Source organism: Schistocerca gregaria, chromosome X (assembly GCF_023897955.1).
Source record: "Schistocerca gregaria isolate iqSchGreg1 chromosome X, iqSchGreg1.2, whole genome shotgun sequence".
NCBI classification, from domain to species: domain Eukaryota; kingdom Metazoa; phylum Arthropoda; class Insecta; order Orthoptera; family Acrididae; genus Schistocerca; species Schistocerca gregaria.
The window spans coordinates 162,178,891-162,192,659 of NC_064931.1; positions in this window are offsets into that span (position 1 = coordinate 162,178,891).

The window sequence follows — 13,769 nt, forward strand, 5'->3', positions numbered from 1 at the left end:
AGTCCCCTAGAACTTAAACCTAACTAACCTAAAGACATCACACACATCCATGCCCGTGGCAGGATTCGAACCTGGGACCGTAACAGTCGCGCGATACCGGACTGAGCGCCTAGAACCGCGAGGTTTGGCTAACAGCACAAGATCCTGATTATCAATTTGTTATGTGAAAAAATGGTTCAAATGGCTCTGAGCACTATGGGACTAAACTTCTAAGGTCATCAGTCCCCTAGAACTTAGAACTACTTAAACCTAACTAACCTAAGGACATCACACACATCCATGCCCGAGGCAGGAAACGAACCTGCGGCCGTAGAGTTCGCGCGGTTCCAGACTTTGGCGCCTAGAAGCGCTCGGCCACCCAGGCTGGCTGTTATGTGAAAACCATAGATCAATATGTGAGGTGCACTTTTTATGTGATTCATCCAGTATACCGGGTGAGCATTAATAAAACTGACAAACTGCAGGAATGGTTTTCTGGCTTGAAATGTAGGAAAAATGTCTTATTAGGGCAGCCATCTCAGCTTGTTATCATAAATAAGGCCCAAGAAACGTGACTGTGCTACCAAATCGAGGAGCTGGTTGCCTAAATAAAGTTATGGATCGGGATGTACTGTAGGTCGACTACAAAAATGCATAGGCCGCGTTTTGGAGGGAGAAAACTGGAAGCCATGGACCTTAGCCCAGCCGAGGCCCATCGCATGGCGCCTCGGAGCTGGCGCTCAGTATATGCGATCAAGTGGGAGCAGCACCAGGTACAAAAATTGTCGACATACAATGCCAAGGTAACCAGAGTCCCAACAGAGGCCACAAGCCCATTGATGACAATGAGGAAGAGTGTGACACTCAGCACAGAACCCTGTGGGACACCATTCTCCTGAATCTGAGGGGCACTGAGTGAAGTGCCAACTCGAACCTGAAAGAGCCAGTGAGATAAAAACTCGTGGATAAAAATCGCAAACGAAAGCCCCAGTCATGGAGGGTAACTAAATTATGATGGCGCCAAGCCATGTCATACGCTTTATGTAGATCAAAGAAGACTGCAACAAGCTGGCGGCAGTGAGTAAAAGCTTGGGATGGTTGATTCCAGTCGGAGTTGGAGATCGCCCTGCCCGGAAGCCACACTGATAAGGGGACAAAAACCCCCGGCAACGATGCATTTCCAGACGCGTGTTCATAAAATCTTTTCAAGGTTATGAGCTACTGATGTGACGTGAAGCCTCACGTCCCTCTACCTATGCGGTGCTTTCGGTGCTTGCATTTTGGGCATACTTCGATGTTGCCGACCGTGTGGCCGAGAGGTTCTAGGCGCTTCACTCCGGATCCGCGCTGCTGCTACGGTCGCAGGTTCGAATCCTGCCGCGCTGATCTGTAAACTTCGCAAAAGCACTCTGCACACAAAGAGAGTGCAAAGATGGTTGACAATTTATGTCACGAATACACTGTATTTTGTTATCTTTAAATTATGCACTCACTCTCAGAACGGAGCATTCCTTCGTACACAGGTACCATAAATCCAAAGGCAAATGGCATACGTTCTGACAGAATTGACAAGATCAGTCATCTACAATTAACATGGTAATACATTACGGAGCAACGAAACTGCTATGTCCTCTGTTACAATAGGAAACGTTCTAATATTGGTGTAGGATGGTAGAATGCAGTATTTCCGATTTCACCGCTGTAATGTCAAACCAAGCGTCTTTGGCGTCGTCAGCACTATTTTCATTCGATAAGAGCGCTACTTTTGTGTCACTGGAACACGAGGAGGTGAAGTTTTAAAGTAATAGAGCACTTACCTTTATCGGGATTCGTTCAACATCTTAGGGCAGCTTACCTGAATGGGCTACGTTTCTGCCTGGGACATTGTGTGGCAGCTAAAAACCTTTCCGAGGCTTCCCCGTCGAAGGTTCGAGTCCTCTCTCCATCGGGCATGGGTGTGTGTGTTGTCTTTAGCGTAAGTTTAGTTTAAGTTAGATTACGTAGTGTGTAAGCCTAGGGACCGATGACCTCAGCAGTTTGGTCTCATAGGGACTTACCACAAAAAATCAATCACTGTTTACCGGCAACTGTCACAGCACGTATCATATCGAGTTGTGACTGGAATGCTACCGCAGCAACAGTCCAGTATGCACCAATGCCATCATCACGAGATTTCCCGAGACTGAAGTCAGAACGCGAACCTTTTCCTTTTTCTGTCCTGTCCAGGTTTTGAAGCTTGCTGGCCCACTGTGCGTCGGATAGAAGACGAGACGTGGTGTGCCAGCCAGACTGGATGTGGCTTCCCACGTCTGGTGAATACCGGGCTCGTACCTGTTCCACTATTCACAAACATTCAGAAAACATTCTCACACTTCTACATGTAATAATACGAGACGCATGTCAGGAACGATCATTTCAAGCAAAAAATTCACACCGGCGTATGCCCTATTCCGAATCGTTTCCATGGTGCAAGTCATGTAATTTAGATTTTTATTTATTTTCTGTATTATTCAGTACATTGTCAGATTTACATATGTACACATTTGTAGTAACTGGTAAACTTTTCAACATGCATTTTGCAAAGAATCATTTGAAAAATACGTATTTGGGGAGGGACCAAACAGCGCGGTAATCGGAGCCATCGGATTAGGGAAGGAAGTCGGCCGGTCCCTTTCAAAGGAACCATCCCGGCATTTCCTTGAAGCGATTTAGTTAAATCACGGAAAACCTAAATCAGGATGGCCGGACGCGGGATTGAACCGTCGTCCTGCCGAATGCAAGTTCAGTGTGCTAACCACTGCAGCACCTCGCTCAGTAAAGCACAAGCGACTGCCTTCTATAACGAGGGTATTCGAAAGTTGGAACCACGCTACGACAAAATTAATGTCTATGTCGGAGCAGCGACTATGTAGACAAATAACTGGGAGCTGTAGCTAAATGTTGCAAATAAAACGATTTTTGTTTTCATTGTCGTTTCCATTTCGCGTCCGATCGAAGGTTGATAAAAATAGCCCTCGTATCTACGCACATTTCGGAAATAACAGTAAGCTTAAAACGTTGGAATTCTTTAATACAGCAACAGTTCCCTTATTTCGACAACATCAGCAGCACCGACCTCTTACAGGAGACTTCAGTTGCGTCCTCAGACCAACGGACCAAACACGTACTTTCACAAAAACAATGTCAGTAGAACATATAATTCAAGTATTACATTTAATGAGTACGTGGGAACTGAAACATGGTACAATGCCCCGTTTCACCCATATAACCACCCTCTCTGCCAGCAGGTTAGACAAAATCTACATTTCAAGTAGCCTAAGTGATCGAGTCCTACAAGCTGAAATCGGGCCAGTAATCGTTTCTGAGCATACCTCATATGTAGCCTTAATAAATTATGGAACAAAGGGAGACGAACCGTGCAAAGGAGAGGGGAAGTTTAATGTTGCACACCTGCAAGATGCGGAATACCGAGAGGCCTTATCTAGGACCTGCGCGGAATGTGGAAACAAATTTGCTGTCGGTAACTCAGCAATAAAATGGTGGCTTAGATGTACAGAACCAAAAATACGGAGGATGGTCACCACCTAAACGAGAGAAAAGAACCTCTGATACAAGGAAACAACGAAATTATACTTCAGATGCTTGAGGAAATTGCATCAAGGAAATGTAAAAGTAACAGAAAATCACGCGAAAATTCCGGGGGTAAAAGGCAAATTAATCACATTAAAGAGAAAACGCCTGGCAGGATATACTTGTAAAGTAAGAGTGAAGGCGCAACATGTGATCCAAAGAGGAAAAGGTCCCACGAATCCAGGGAATAAAACAATTGGGAACCTAAGACCAATTACTCTACCGAACACGGATTATAAATAATGGCGCGGATCCCTTAGAAAGGGTGGAAACGTTAATGGACACAATAACACGGCCGTACCAAACAAGGCAAACTTAAGAAACTCCTGCATACCATAAACGAATTTAGAGACGTCATAGACACTGCGGAAGCCTGCGATATTCAGTGCGCAATGGCTTCATTATACCTTGAATAAATATTTGATAAAGTAAATCAATAATAGGGCTACATACAGAAACTCATGTAGCTTAGGCACTTTCCACATCAGTTTATCAACTTCACAAAAATTTTGTTAAATAATGGTGTAAAAACATTTTGGTTAACAGACAGCTAATTAAAGACATCGAGATGCAAATCTCTGTGAGACAAGATTGCCTAATGTCAATGGCACTCTTCGCTGTTCGAGCGAACCACCTTGACAGAGAAACTACAACTTTTACACATAAATGAAAAAAAGATTATATGCAATGCATACATAGACGACGTACGGTGTTTGGTAAAAAGTGAAAAGAAATTAGATGAAGTCCTGCAGATAATACACAAATACGAGCAAGCGTAACAAGAATATAGTCACAGACAATTAGAAGAGATCCAGAAAGCAATCCCCTTCAATATCTATATTACAAACAAAATTAATTATGTGGCACAAGCTCTCCCGCTATCCCCAACAATGGAGGGACGAATCAATGTCTACGATAGGATACTTCATGACACGAGATCACATGTTCAAAATCACATGTGATACACTAACGCACGCTTCTGCCAACGGAGGGCTAAATCTTACTGACATTAGTTTTAAACTTACAGCCCTGTGTAGTATATATAGACAATGGGAAATGACACCAAATAGTGTAACTGCACGCTTGTTAAATGAAATAGTCGCAGGAAGTTTTAACTCTCCAATAAGTATCCAACACATACCAAACGAAGTATTCCATCTGAAACATTTCCTAAGCGAACGCAGCTACATTCAGCTGAGCGTTCTGGAAAAGAAAATGACCAACGTCAAAGGAGAACACAGAAAATTAATGGAAAGCGAGAACAGGAGTGATGTTGCATTAAAATGCCCACTTAACAATCTGGACAAATTTCCACAATCGAAAGCTCCCATCAGATCAGCGTGGCACGCAGCAGTCAACATAAAAATACCTACAAATTCTTAGCTTAATAAGATGAACCTAGCAGTTTCACCAATATGCCCCTCTTGCAACGTAAGGGATAATGAGGAACGCAGACTCATGTCTAAAAGTGTGGAAGACGTTTGGAATATTGGCAGGCAGAAACTTGCGAGCATCAACAACAGTTCTTCAAACGCTATAAAACCATTGTATTTCCTAAACAAAGACGAAATACCGCACCCTAACAACCAGGAAAACACATTAACCTGGATCAAAGGACAGAAAATGTAGTATTTTTAAGAGAAAAGGACAAAAATAAGAAATATCGTTGGGTACGTCTTACAGTGGAACATTACAAATTAGCGAAGAAGATAAAGTACAGGGAAAATTACGCAACCTTTTTAAAGACCACGATGAAATGAATAGATTTACTATGGAGCACAAAGCAAAAGAAAATAACAAGAAGGAGAGAACATTGAGGTCATCAGCGACCGTACAAGTTCGAATCTTTACATTTCCAGTCTCGTCACTACCCGAATGATGATGGGATGATGAGGACAACACAAACATCCAGTTTCCGGGTTTCTTTTTCTTTGAGAAAGGCTTATGACGAAGAATTCACGAAAATAATGTTCACCGTCGTTGTCTTCGGTGCCAAAGGACCTGGATTCAAATCCCTCTACTTCCTCAGACTTTTTCCTGAGGTGTGGAGGTCTGATACAGGGTCAACTCAGCGCTTGTGAGACCAAATGAGGAGCTGACTGATTAAAGAAGCATCGCCGGCCTCTGTGGCCGAGCGGTTCTAGGCGCTTTCGTCCGGAACGGCGCGACTGCTACGGTCGCAGGTTGGAATCCGGCCTCGGGCATGGATGTGTGTGATGTCCTTAGGTTAGTTAGATTTAAGTAGTTCTAGGTTCTAGGGGACTGATGACCTCAGAAGTTAAGTCCCATAGTGCTCAGAGCCATTTGAACCAAAGAAGCATCGACATCACCCGGCTTCATAGCGGCCGGAGGGAATGGCGACACACTGATCTCATATCCCTCGAATACAAATATTTCTTAGTAGGCAGCCGGAACAGCCTCACGCCTAATCCGTGACCGGTGTTTTATGTTTTTCTACAGCCACATTCATGAATATAACGCGAGGGTGGATGTTCGACTTTACTGAAAGCAACAGACTATAAAATTTTTAAAATGTCCTAAATGAGAAAAACGTAACAACTAATCTCACAAAAGACTTGCAGCAAACATATGTGGACTACGCGGAATGGACCAGTAACATGTTACAAATCTACTTGAAAGTGCTCACTACCCTCATATTGTACGTAAAACTTAATTACTGTTACGAGACAGCACTGAACACTAAACGAGTACCGTGTACTACCAGAAACAAATGGCGATTTCTTGTCCTGGTTGGAATTCACGTTTTCCCCATTATCCGCAGAACGCCGTAGTGCCACGGCTACCACAGAGACCAATGCATCTGAACCAAAATGAACTGTGGATCTTGTGGAATACTTTGTTTTGTCATTTGAGTTTCTCCTGCTGTAAGTCACTGAGCCCTTCAGACTGACATCTGATATTTTAACGCTATACACTGACGCGCCAAAAAAACTAGTATAGGCAAGCTTATTCAAATAAAGAGATAAGTAAACCGGCATAAAACGGCGCTGAGGTCGGCAACGCATATATAAGACAACTGTCTGGCGCAGTTGTTAGATCGGTTACTGCAGCTACAATGGTAGGTTATCAAGATTTAAGTGAGCTTGAATGCGGTGTCATAGTTGGCGCACGAGCGATGGGACACAGCATCTCCGAGGTAGCGATAAAGTGGGGATTTTCCCGTACGAGTGTACCTTGAATATCAGGAATCGAGTATAACATCAAATCTCCGACGTCGCTGTGGCCGGAAAAAGATCCTGCAAGAACGGATCCAACGATGACTGAAGAGAGTAGTTCAACGTGACAGAAGCGCAACCCTTCCGCAAATTGCTGCAGATTTCAATGCTGGGCCACCAAAATGCGTCAGGTGCGAACCATTCAATGATTCATCATCGACATAGGCTTGCCCACTCGTGTGCCCTTGATGGCAGCACGACACAAAGCTTTACGCGTCACGTGGGACCGTTGGGATTGTTGATGACTAGAAACATGTTGCTTGGTCGGCCGAGTCTCGTTTCAGGTTGTATCGAGCGGGTGGGCGTTTTCGGATATGGAGACAACCTCAATAGTCCATGTACCCTGCGTGTCAGCTGGGAACTATTCGAGCTGATGGAAGCTCACTAATGGTGTGGGGCGTGTGAAATTGGAGCGATGTGGGACACCTGATCCGTCTAGATATGACTCTGACAGGTGACAAGTATGTAAGCATCCTTTCTGATCACCTGCATCCATTCATGTCCGTTGCGCATTCCGACGGACTTGGGCAATTCCAGCAGGGCAATGCGACACCCCACACGTCCGGAATTGCCACACAGTGGCTCCAGGAATTCTCTTCTGTGTTTAAACACTTCCCTTGGCCACCAAACTCCTCTGACATGAACATTATTGAGCATATCTGGGATACCTTGCAACGTGCTGTTCAGGAGAGATTTCCACCCTCTGGTACTGTTACGGAGTTATGGACAGCCCTTCAGAATTCATGGTGTCATTTCCCTCCAGCACTGCTTGAGACATTAGTCGAGTCCATGCCATGTTGCGGCAGTTATGCTTGCTCGCGGGGGCCTTATACGATATTAGGCAGGTGTACCAGTTTCTTTGCCTCGTCAGTATAAATTAATGTATCTATCTACGTGTGTAAGACCTACAGAAAATTCTCTATTCATCTAAAAACATCACCACTGGGGCAACTGACGTGACTGAGAATATGTGGAAAATATGGGTCGCCAAATGTTAATTCAGGCTTTCGTACGTGGGAACTAAATGCAACGGATCGCCCGACAATTTGACGATGGACATCAATATTGTATAGCCGGGTCTTATTGCACATCGAGTCTAAGTTGGTTAAACTATTGGAAGTTAATTTATACTACTGGCCATTAAAATTGCTACACCAAGAAGAAATGCAGATGATAAACGGGTATTCATTGGACAAATATATTACACTAGAACTGACATGTGATAACATTTTCAGATCCTGAGACTTCAGTACCCAGAACAACCACCTCTGGCCCTAATAACGGCCTTGATACGCCTGGGCATTGAGTAAAACAGAGCTTGGTTGTCGTGTACAGGCACAGCTGCCCATGCAGCTGCAACACGATACCACAGATCATCAAGAGTTGTGACTGGCGTATTGTGACGATCCAGTTGCTCGTCCACCATTAACCAGACGTTTGCAGTTGGTGAGAGATCTAGAGAATGTGCTGGCCAGGGCAGCAATCGAACATCTTCTGTATCCAGAAAAGCCCGTACAGGACCTGCAACATGCGGTCGTACATTATCCTGCTGAAATGTAGGTTTTCGCAGGGATCGAATGAAGGGTAGAGCCATGGGTCGTAACACATCTGAAAATTAACGTCCACTGTTCAAAGTGCCGGCAATGCGAACAAGAGGTGACCGAGAGTGTAACCAATGACACCCCATACCATCCAGACGGGTAATACGCCAGAATGGAGATGACGAATACACGCTTCTAATATGTGTTCACCGCGATGTCGCCAACACGGATGCGACCATCATGATACTATAAACAGTACCTGGATTCATCCGAAAAAAATGACGTTTTGCCATTAGTGCACCCAGGTTCGTCGTTGAGTACACCACCGCAGGCACTCCTTTCACTGATGCAGCGTCAAGGGTAACCGCAGCTATCTGATATTCCATGCTGCTGCAAACGTCGTCGAACTATTCGTGCAGATGGTTGTTGTCTTGCAAACGTCCCAATCTGTTGACTCAGGGATCGAGACATGGCTGCACGATCCGTTACAGCCATACGGATAAGATGCCTGTCATCTCGACTGCTAGTGATACGAGGCCGTTGGGATCCAGCACGGCGTTCCGTATTACCCTCCTGAACCCACCGATTCCAATTCTGCTAACAGTCATTGGATCTTGACCAAAGCGAGCAGCAATGTCGCGATACGATAAACCGCAATGGCGATAGGCTACAATCCTACCTTTATCAAAGTCGGAAACGTGATGGTACGCATTTCTCCTCCTTACACGAGGCATCACAACGTTTCACCAGGCAACGTCGTTCAACCGTTGTTTGTGTATGAGAAATCGGTTGGAAACTTTCGTCATGTCAGCACGTTGTAGATGTCGCCCCCGGCGCAACCTTGTGTGAATGCTCTGAAAAGGTAATCATTTGTATATCACAGCATCTTCTTCCTGTCGGTTAAATTTCGCGTCTGTAGCGCGTCATCTTCGTGGTGTAGCAGTTTTAATGGGCAGTAGAGTATTGGAAGTTAATTTAATCTTCGTATGGTTACTTCTACTGCCCGCAAACTTAAATTACAGTGTTACTTTTTCCTGAATCCTCTCATGTACACTCCTGGAAATTGAAATAAGAACACCGTGAATTCATTGTCCCAGGAAGTGGAAACTTTATTGACACATTCCTGAGGTCAGATACATCACATGATCACACTGACAGAATCACAGGCACATAGACACACTCAACAGAGCATGCACAATGTCGATACTAGTACAGTGTATATCCACCTTTCGCAGCAATGCAGGTTGCTATTCTCCCATGGAGACGATCGTAGAGATGCTGGATGTAGTCCTGTGGAACGGCTTGCCATGCCATTTCCACCTGGCGCCTCAGTTTTACCAGCGTTCGAGCTGGACGTGCAGACCGCGTGAGACGACGCTTCATCCAGTCCCAAACATGCTCAATGGGGGACAGATCCGGAGATCTTGCTGGCCAGGGTAGTTGACTTACACCTTCTAGAGCACGTTGGGTGGCACGGGATACATGCGGACGTGCATTGTCCTGTTGGAACAGCAAGTTCCCTTCCGGTCTAGGAATGGTAGAACGATGGGTTCGATGACAGTTTGGATGTACTGTGCACTATTCAGTGTCCCCTCGACGATCACCAGAGGTGTACGGCCAGTGTAGGAGATCGCTCCCCACACCATGATGTCGGGTGTTGGCCCTGTGTGCCTCGGTCGTATGCAGTCCTGATTGTGGCGCTCACCTGCACGGCGCCAAACACTGCACCAAGGCAGAAGCGACTCTCATCGCTGAAGACGCTTCATGGAGACGGTTGCGAATGGTCCTCGCCGATACCCCAGGAGCAACAGTGTCCCTAATTTGCTGGGAAGTGGCGGTGCGGTCCCCTACGGCACTGCGTAGGATCCTACGGTCTTGGCGTGCATCCGTGCGTCGCTGCGGTCCGGTCCCAGGTCGACGGGCACGTGCACCTTCCGCCGACCACTGGCGACAACATCGATGTACTGTGGAGACCTCACGCCCCACGTGTTGAGCAATTCGGCGGTACGTCCACCCGGCCTCCCGCATGCCCACTATACGCCCTCGCTCAAAGTCCGTCAACTGCACATACGGTTCACGTCCACGCTGTCGCGGCATGCTACCAGTGTTAAAGACTGCGATGGAGCTCCGTATGCCACGGCAAACTGGCTGACACTGACAGCGGCGGTTCACAAATGCTGCGCAGCTAGCGCCATTCGACGGCCAACACCGCGGTTCCTGGTGTGTCCGCCGTGCCGTGCGTGTGGTCATTGCTTGTACAGCCCTCTCGCAGTGTCCGGAGCAAGTATGGTGGGTCTGACACACCGGTGTCAATGTGTTCTTTTTTCCATTTCCAGGAGTGTATTTTATACAAGGCTTCTCTTTTACTACTCCTTAAGAGTTGCTTAAGACAGGTAAAAGTACGGATTGCGGCATGCTGCTTGATGGATATGTTATCCTTCTCACTGAACAATCCGCTCTCTTTGGATACCTGCTGTTTGCTAGTCAACATTCATTGAAGCCTGGAGGACCGTAGCTGTAGTCACTCCCGAAAAATATATCCCGTAGCGAATGCAGGTCCTCGTCTTCCTTCCACAGAACGATTAGGGACGGCGCAGTTCGGCGATCTGACGGCCACAGTGGGACATACCTATGGCCTGATTGTTGGCCACGCCTGTGCTGTCGTTAATAGCTCATTTTGACGAGGCATATGACCTGTTCCAACAGCTGAAATCCGAGGTAATTCTTTTGTTGAAGAGGTGGCTCAAATCCGAACTTCCTCCGACTGTTCGTCTCTCCGGTTACACGCGTCTACAGGTTGAAAGCATTACTCGTGTGGGGATTGTGTGGCTGCATGTATTCGCTCTGATAGAAAGTAGAAGATACTAAATTTATCGAATAAAAATGATGAGATAGAATAAAAATAAGAATAAATAAATTTTATGTGGTTCAACGGCGCGGTGTAAGCCTTCCAATTGGACGCCATTTCGAAGTCTTGCTTGTCCCTGACCTACGCCAGATATCCTACCAGGGAAAGGGAACTTACAATTTCACTTGGAATTCGAACCGCGTGTAGTTCCTGGCGAATATCCGTATCACTGAGAGGTGAAGGTGAAGGTTAGGTTAAATGTAGATTGAAAAGTTTTTTTGGTTTCCAGGCATGCACTTTTACCACTAGACCGCAGGGAACGACAAAAAGAAGAAGAGATGTTCTCGACATAAATATATCTAATCAGAAATTTTTAATCGCCGTAATCTGTAAATCACCCGAAATCGGCGCAATACAATCCATCTAGTCAGCCATGTTCACATCGTTATGAAATCTCTAATACAGACTTGAAGCTAAATCACATTCTGCAAGGAACTGAAGGAGATCGTTTCAGTGTGAGATAACGACCTATCCCTGTGTGTGGTAGAATGATCTGCATCAGTTAACCTCGCCGATGGTCAGATCGCTCGCCACGGATTCACGTGCGTTCAATGTAAAGCTGTCGGGGAAAAGTTAATTAATGTGACAGGATGGCCCCAGCAAACATGAGAACTGGATGCTGTAACTCATCCAAGATAACAAACAGAACGTACATCTAACTGCGAAATGAAACAGTGGTCTACATTTATCCCTGTTTATTACAATATTCTTTGCTCACATACACGAGTAACAAATTAATACTGGATCAGTTAAATTACAAGCAAAGTAGAAAACGAGAAAATGTTAATTGTTTACGCGGGTCACAATAAAGCAAACACGAGAATACCTAGGCAAATATTAGATAATTCAGGTGGATGAGATAAAGCTGGAATGTAAAAGTGATTTGTCGATAGTTAAATCCACGGTGGTCGCTCGCTGACTGCCGATGCCCGCCAACAGAAAGAAAGTATCACTCATGAAAGTAACATTCTGGGTTGATACTCGATCAGCATGGAGAAGCGCTCTAAATTATTCGCTTGTGGAAAGTGGCTAGCCCTAACAATGCGCATCCTGCACGCCATTGCTCTGGTATCTCTTAGTTCAAGTGGTTCAAATGGCTCTGAGCACTATGCGACTTAACATCTGAGGTCATCAGTCCCCTAGAACTTAGAACACCTAACGTAAGGACATCACACACATCCATGCCCGAGGCAGGATTCGAACCTGCGTCCGTAGCGGTCGCGCGGTGCCAGACTGAAGCGCCTAGAATCTCTCGGCTACGCCGGCCGGCGATCTCTCTTAGTACTCAGTTTTTGAATGCGTGAAGCGAATGGCCATCGTGCTTTGGCGCAGACCGTGATATAAGAATTGAAGTCTCCTTTGAGATTCGAAGTGAATTCTTACTCCCTCCCCCAATGACCACCCAGTAGTCTGTTCTTTGGCATCGAGTGATCTCTTTGTTCCCTATCGATAAGAGAATTCGTTCTGTACTCTATATGTCTGCAGAGATCTGGTGTGTCAATGGCAACAGTTCTGTAAAGTATTTGCCAATCGTATATATATTACAAAGTAAACTGTCTCCACTCCGAGTTAAGGTTTTATAACATTAATCAGTTGTTAGACAAGGGCTTGGAGCCCTTTAGCAATGCTGAGTTTCTCTCCAACTCTCCAGCCTCTTGGATGTTTTAGCCAATGCGGTTTCCAGAACACACACACTTTTCAAAAAACTTTATCTCGGTTTCCCACACTCTGCAATTTGTTCAGGTTAGCGAATGAGGAGGCCTCTTAGAACATTTTAGGTCAGGCATCATCCAACACGCGTAAGGTGCAGACGGACAAGTTGCCCGAGAAGAAAAGTATTTCTATTGACAAAGCAGCCCAGCGGCGTCCGACCGCACCTCGCATAAAGTTCCTGGAAAGCGGGTCCTCGATTCAGAAGTTGCTTTGCCGTTTGTTTGGCGTCCATGTCCCTGCTCATAGAAATCGCAGCTTTCTAACGATTGTAGCTGTTCGCCACGCCAAGTTAAGTATTTCTATGACTGCACGCTTGGATTCACGTAGTGCAGATGTGCAGATTGTAAAGAATTATGTGAAACTGGCAGGAAAGTGCCTTGTAATTTTTTATTTATTTATAGACGCAGTCACATTCTTATAACACAGTCATAACCGGTTTCGGCCATATAATGACCATCTTCAGATTCTAAAGGCGGCATACACTCAACACAAGTTCATGTGTTGTTAGCCGCCTTTAGAATCTGAATATCGTCATGTGTGGCCGAAATCGGTTGTGACTGTGTCATAAGACTGTGATTGCGTCTATAAATAAAAATTTTTTACAAAATAATCAATCACTCACTCCATTGACAAAATGTCGTTTTTTCCAAAATCACTGCCTAGACAGGAAAGTGGTTGTGACCGGCGCCTGACAATAGCGGTCCCCAGAACACAGGACGTGCTCTTTCGCGGTTACTGTGGCTTGCACAGTCCACTGAAAAG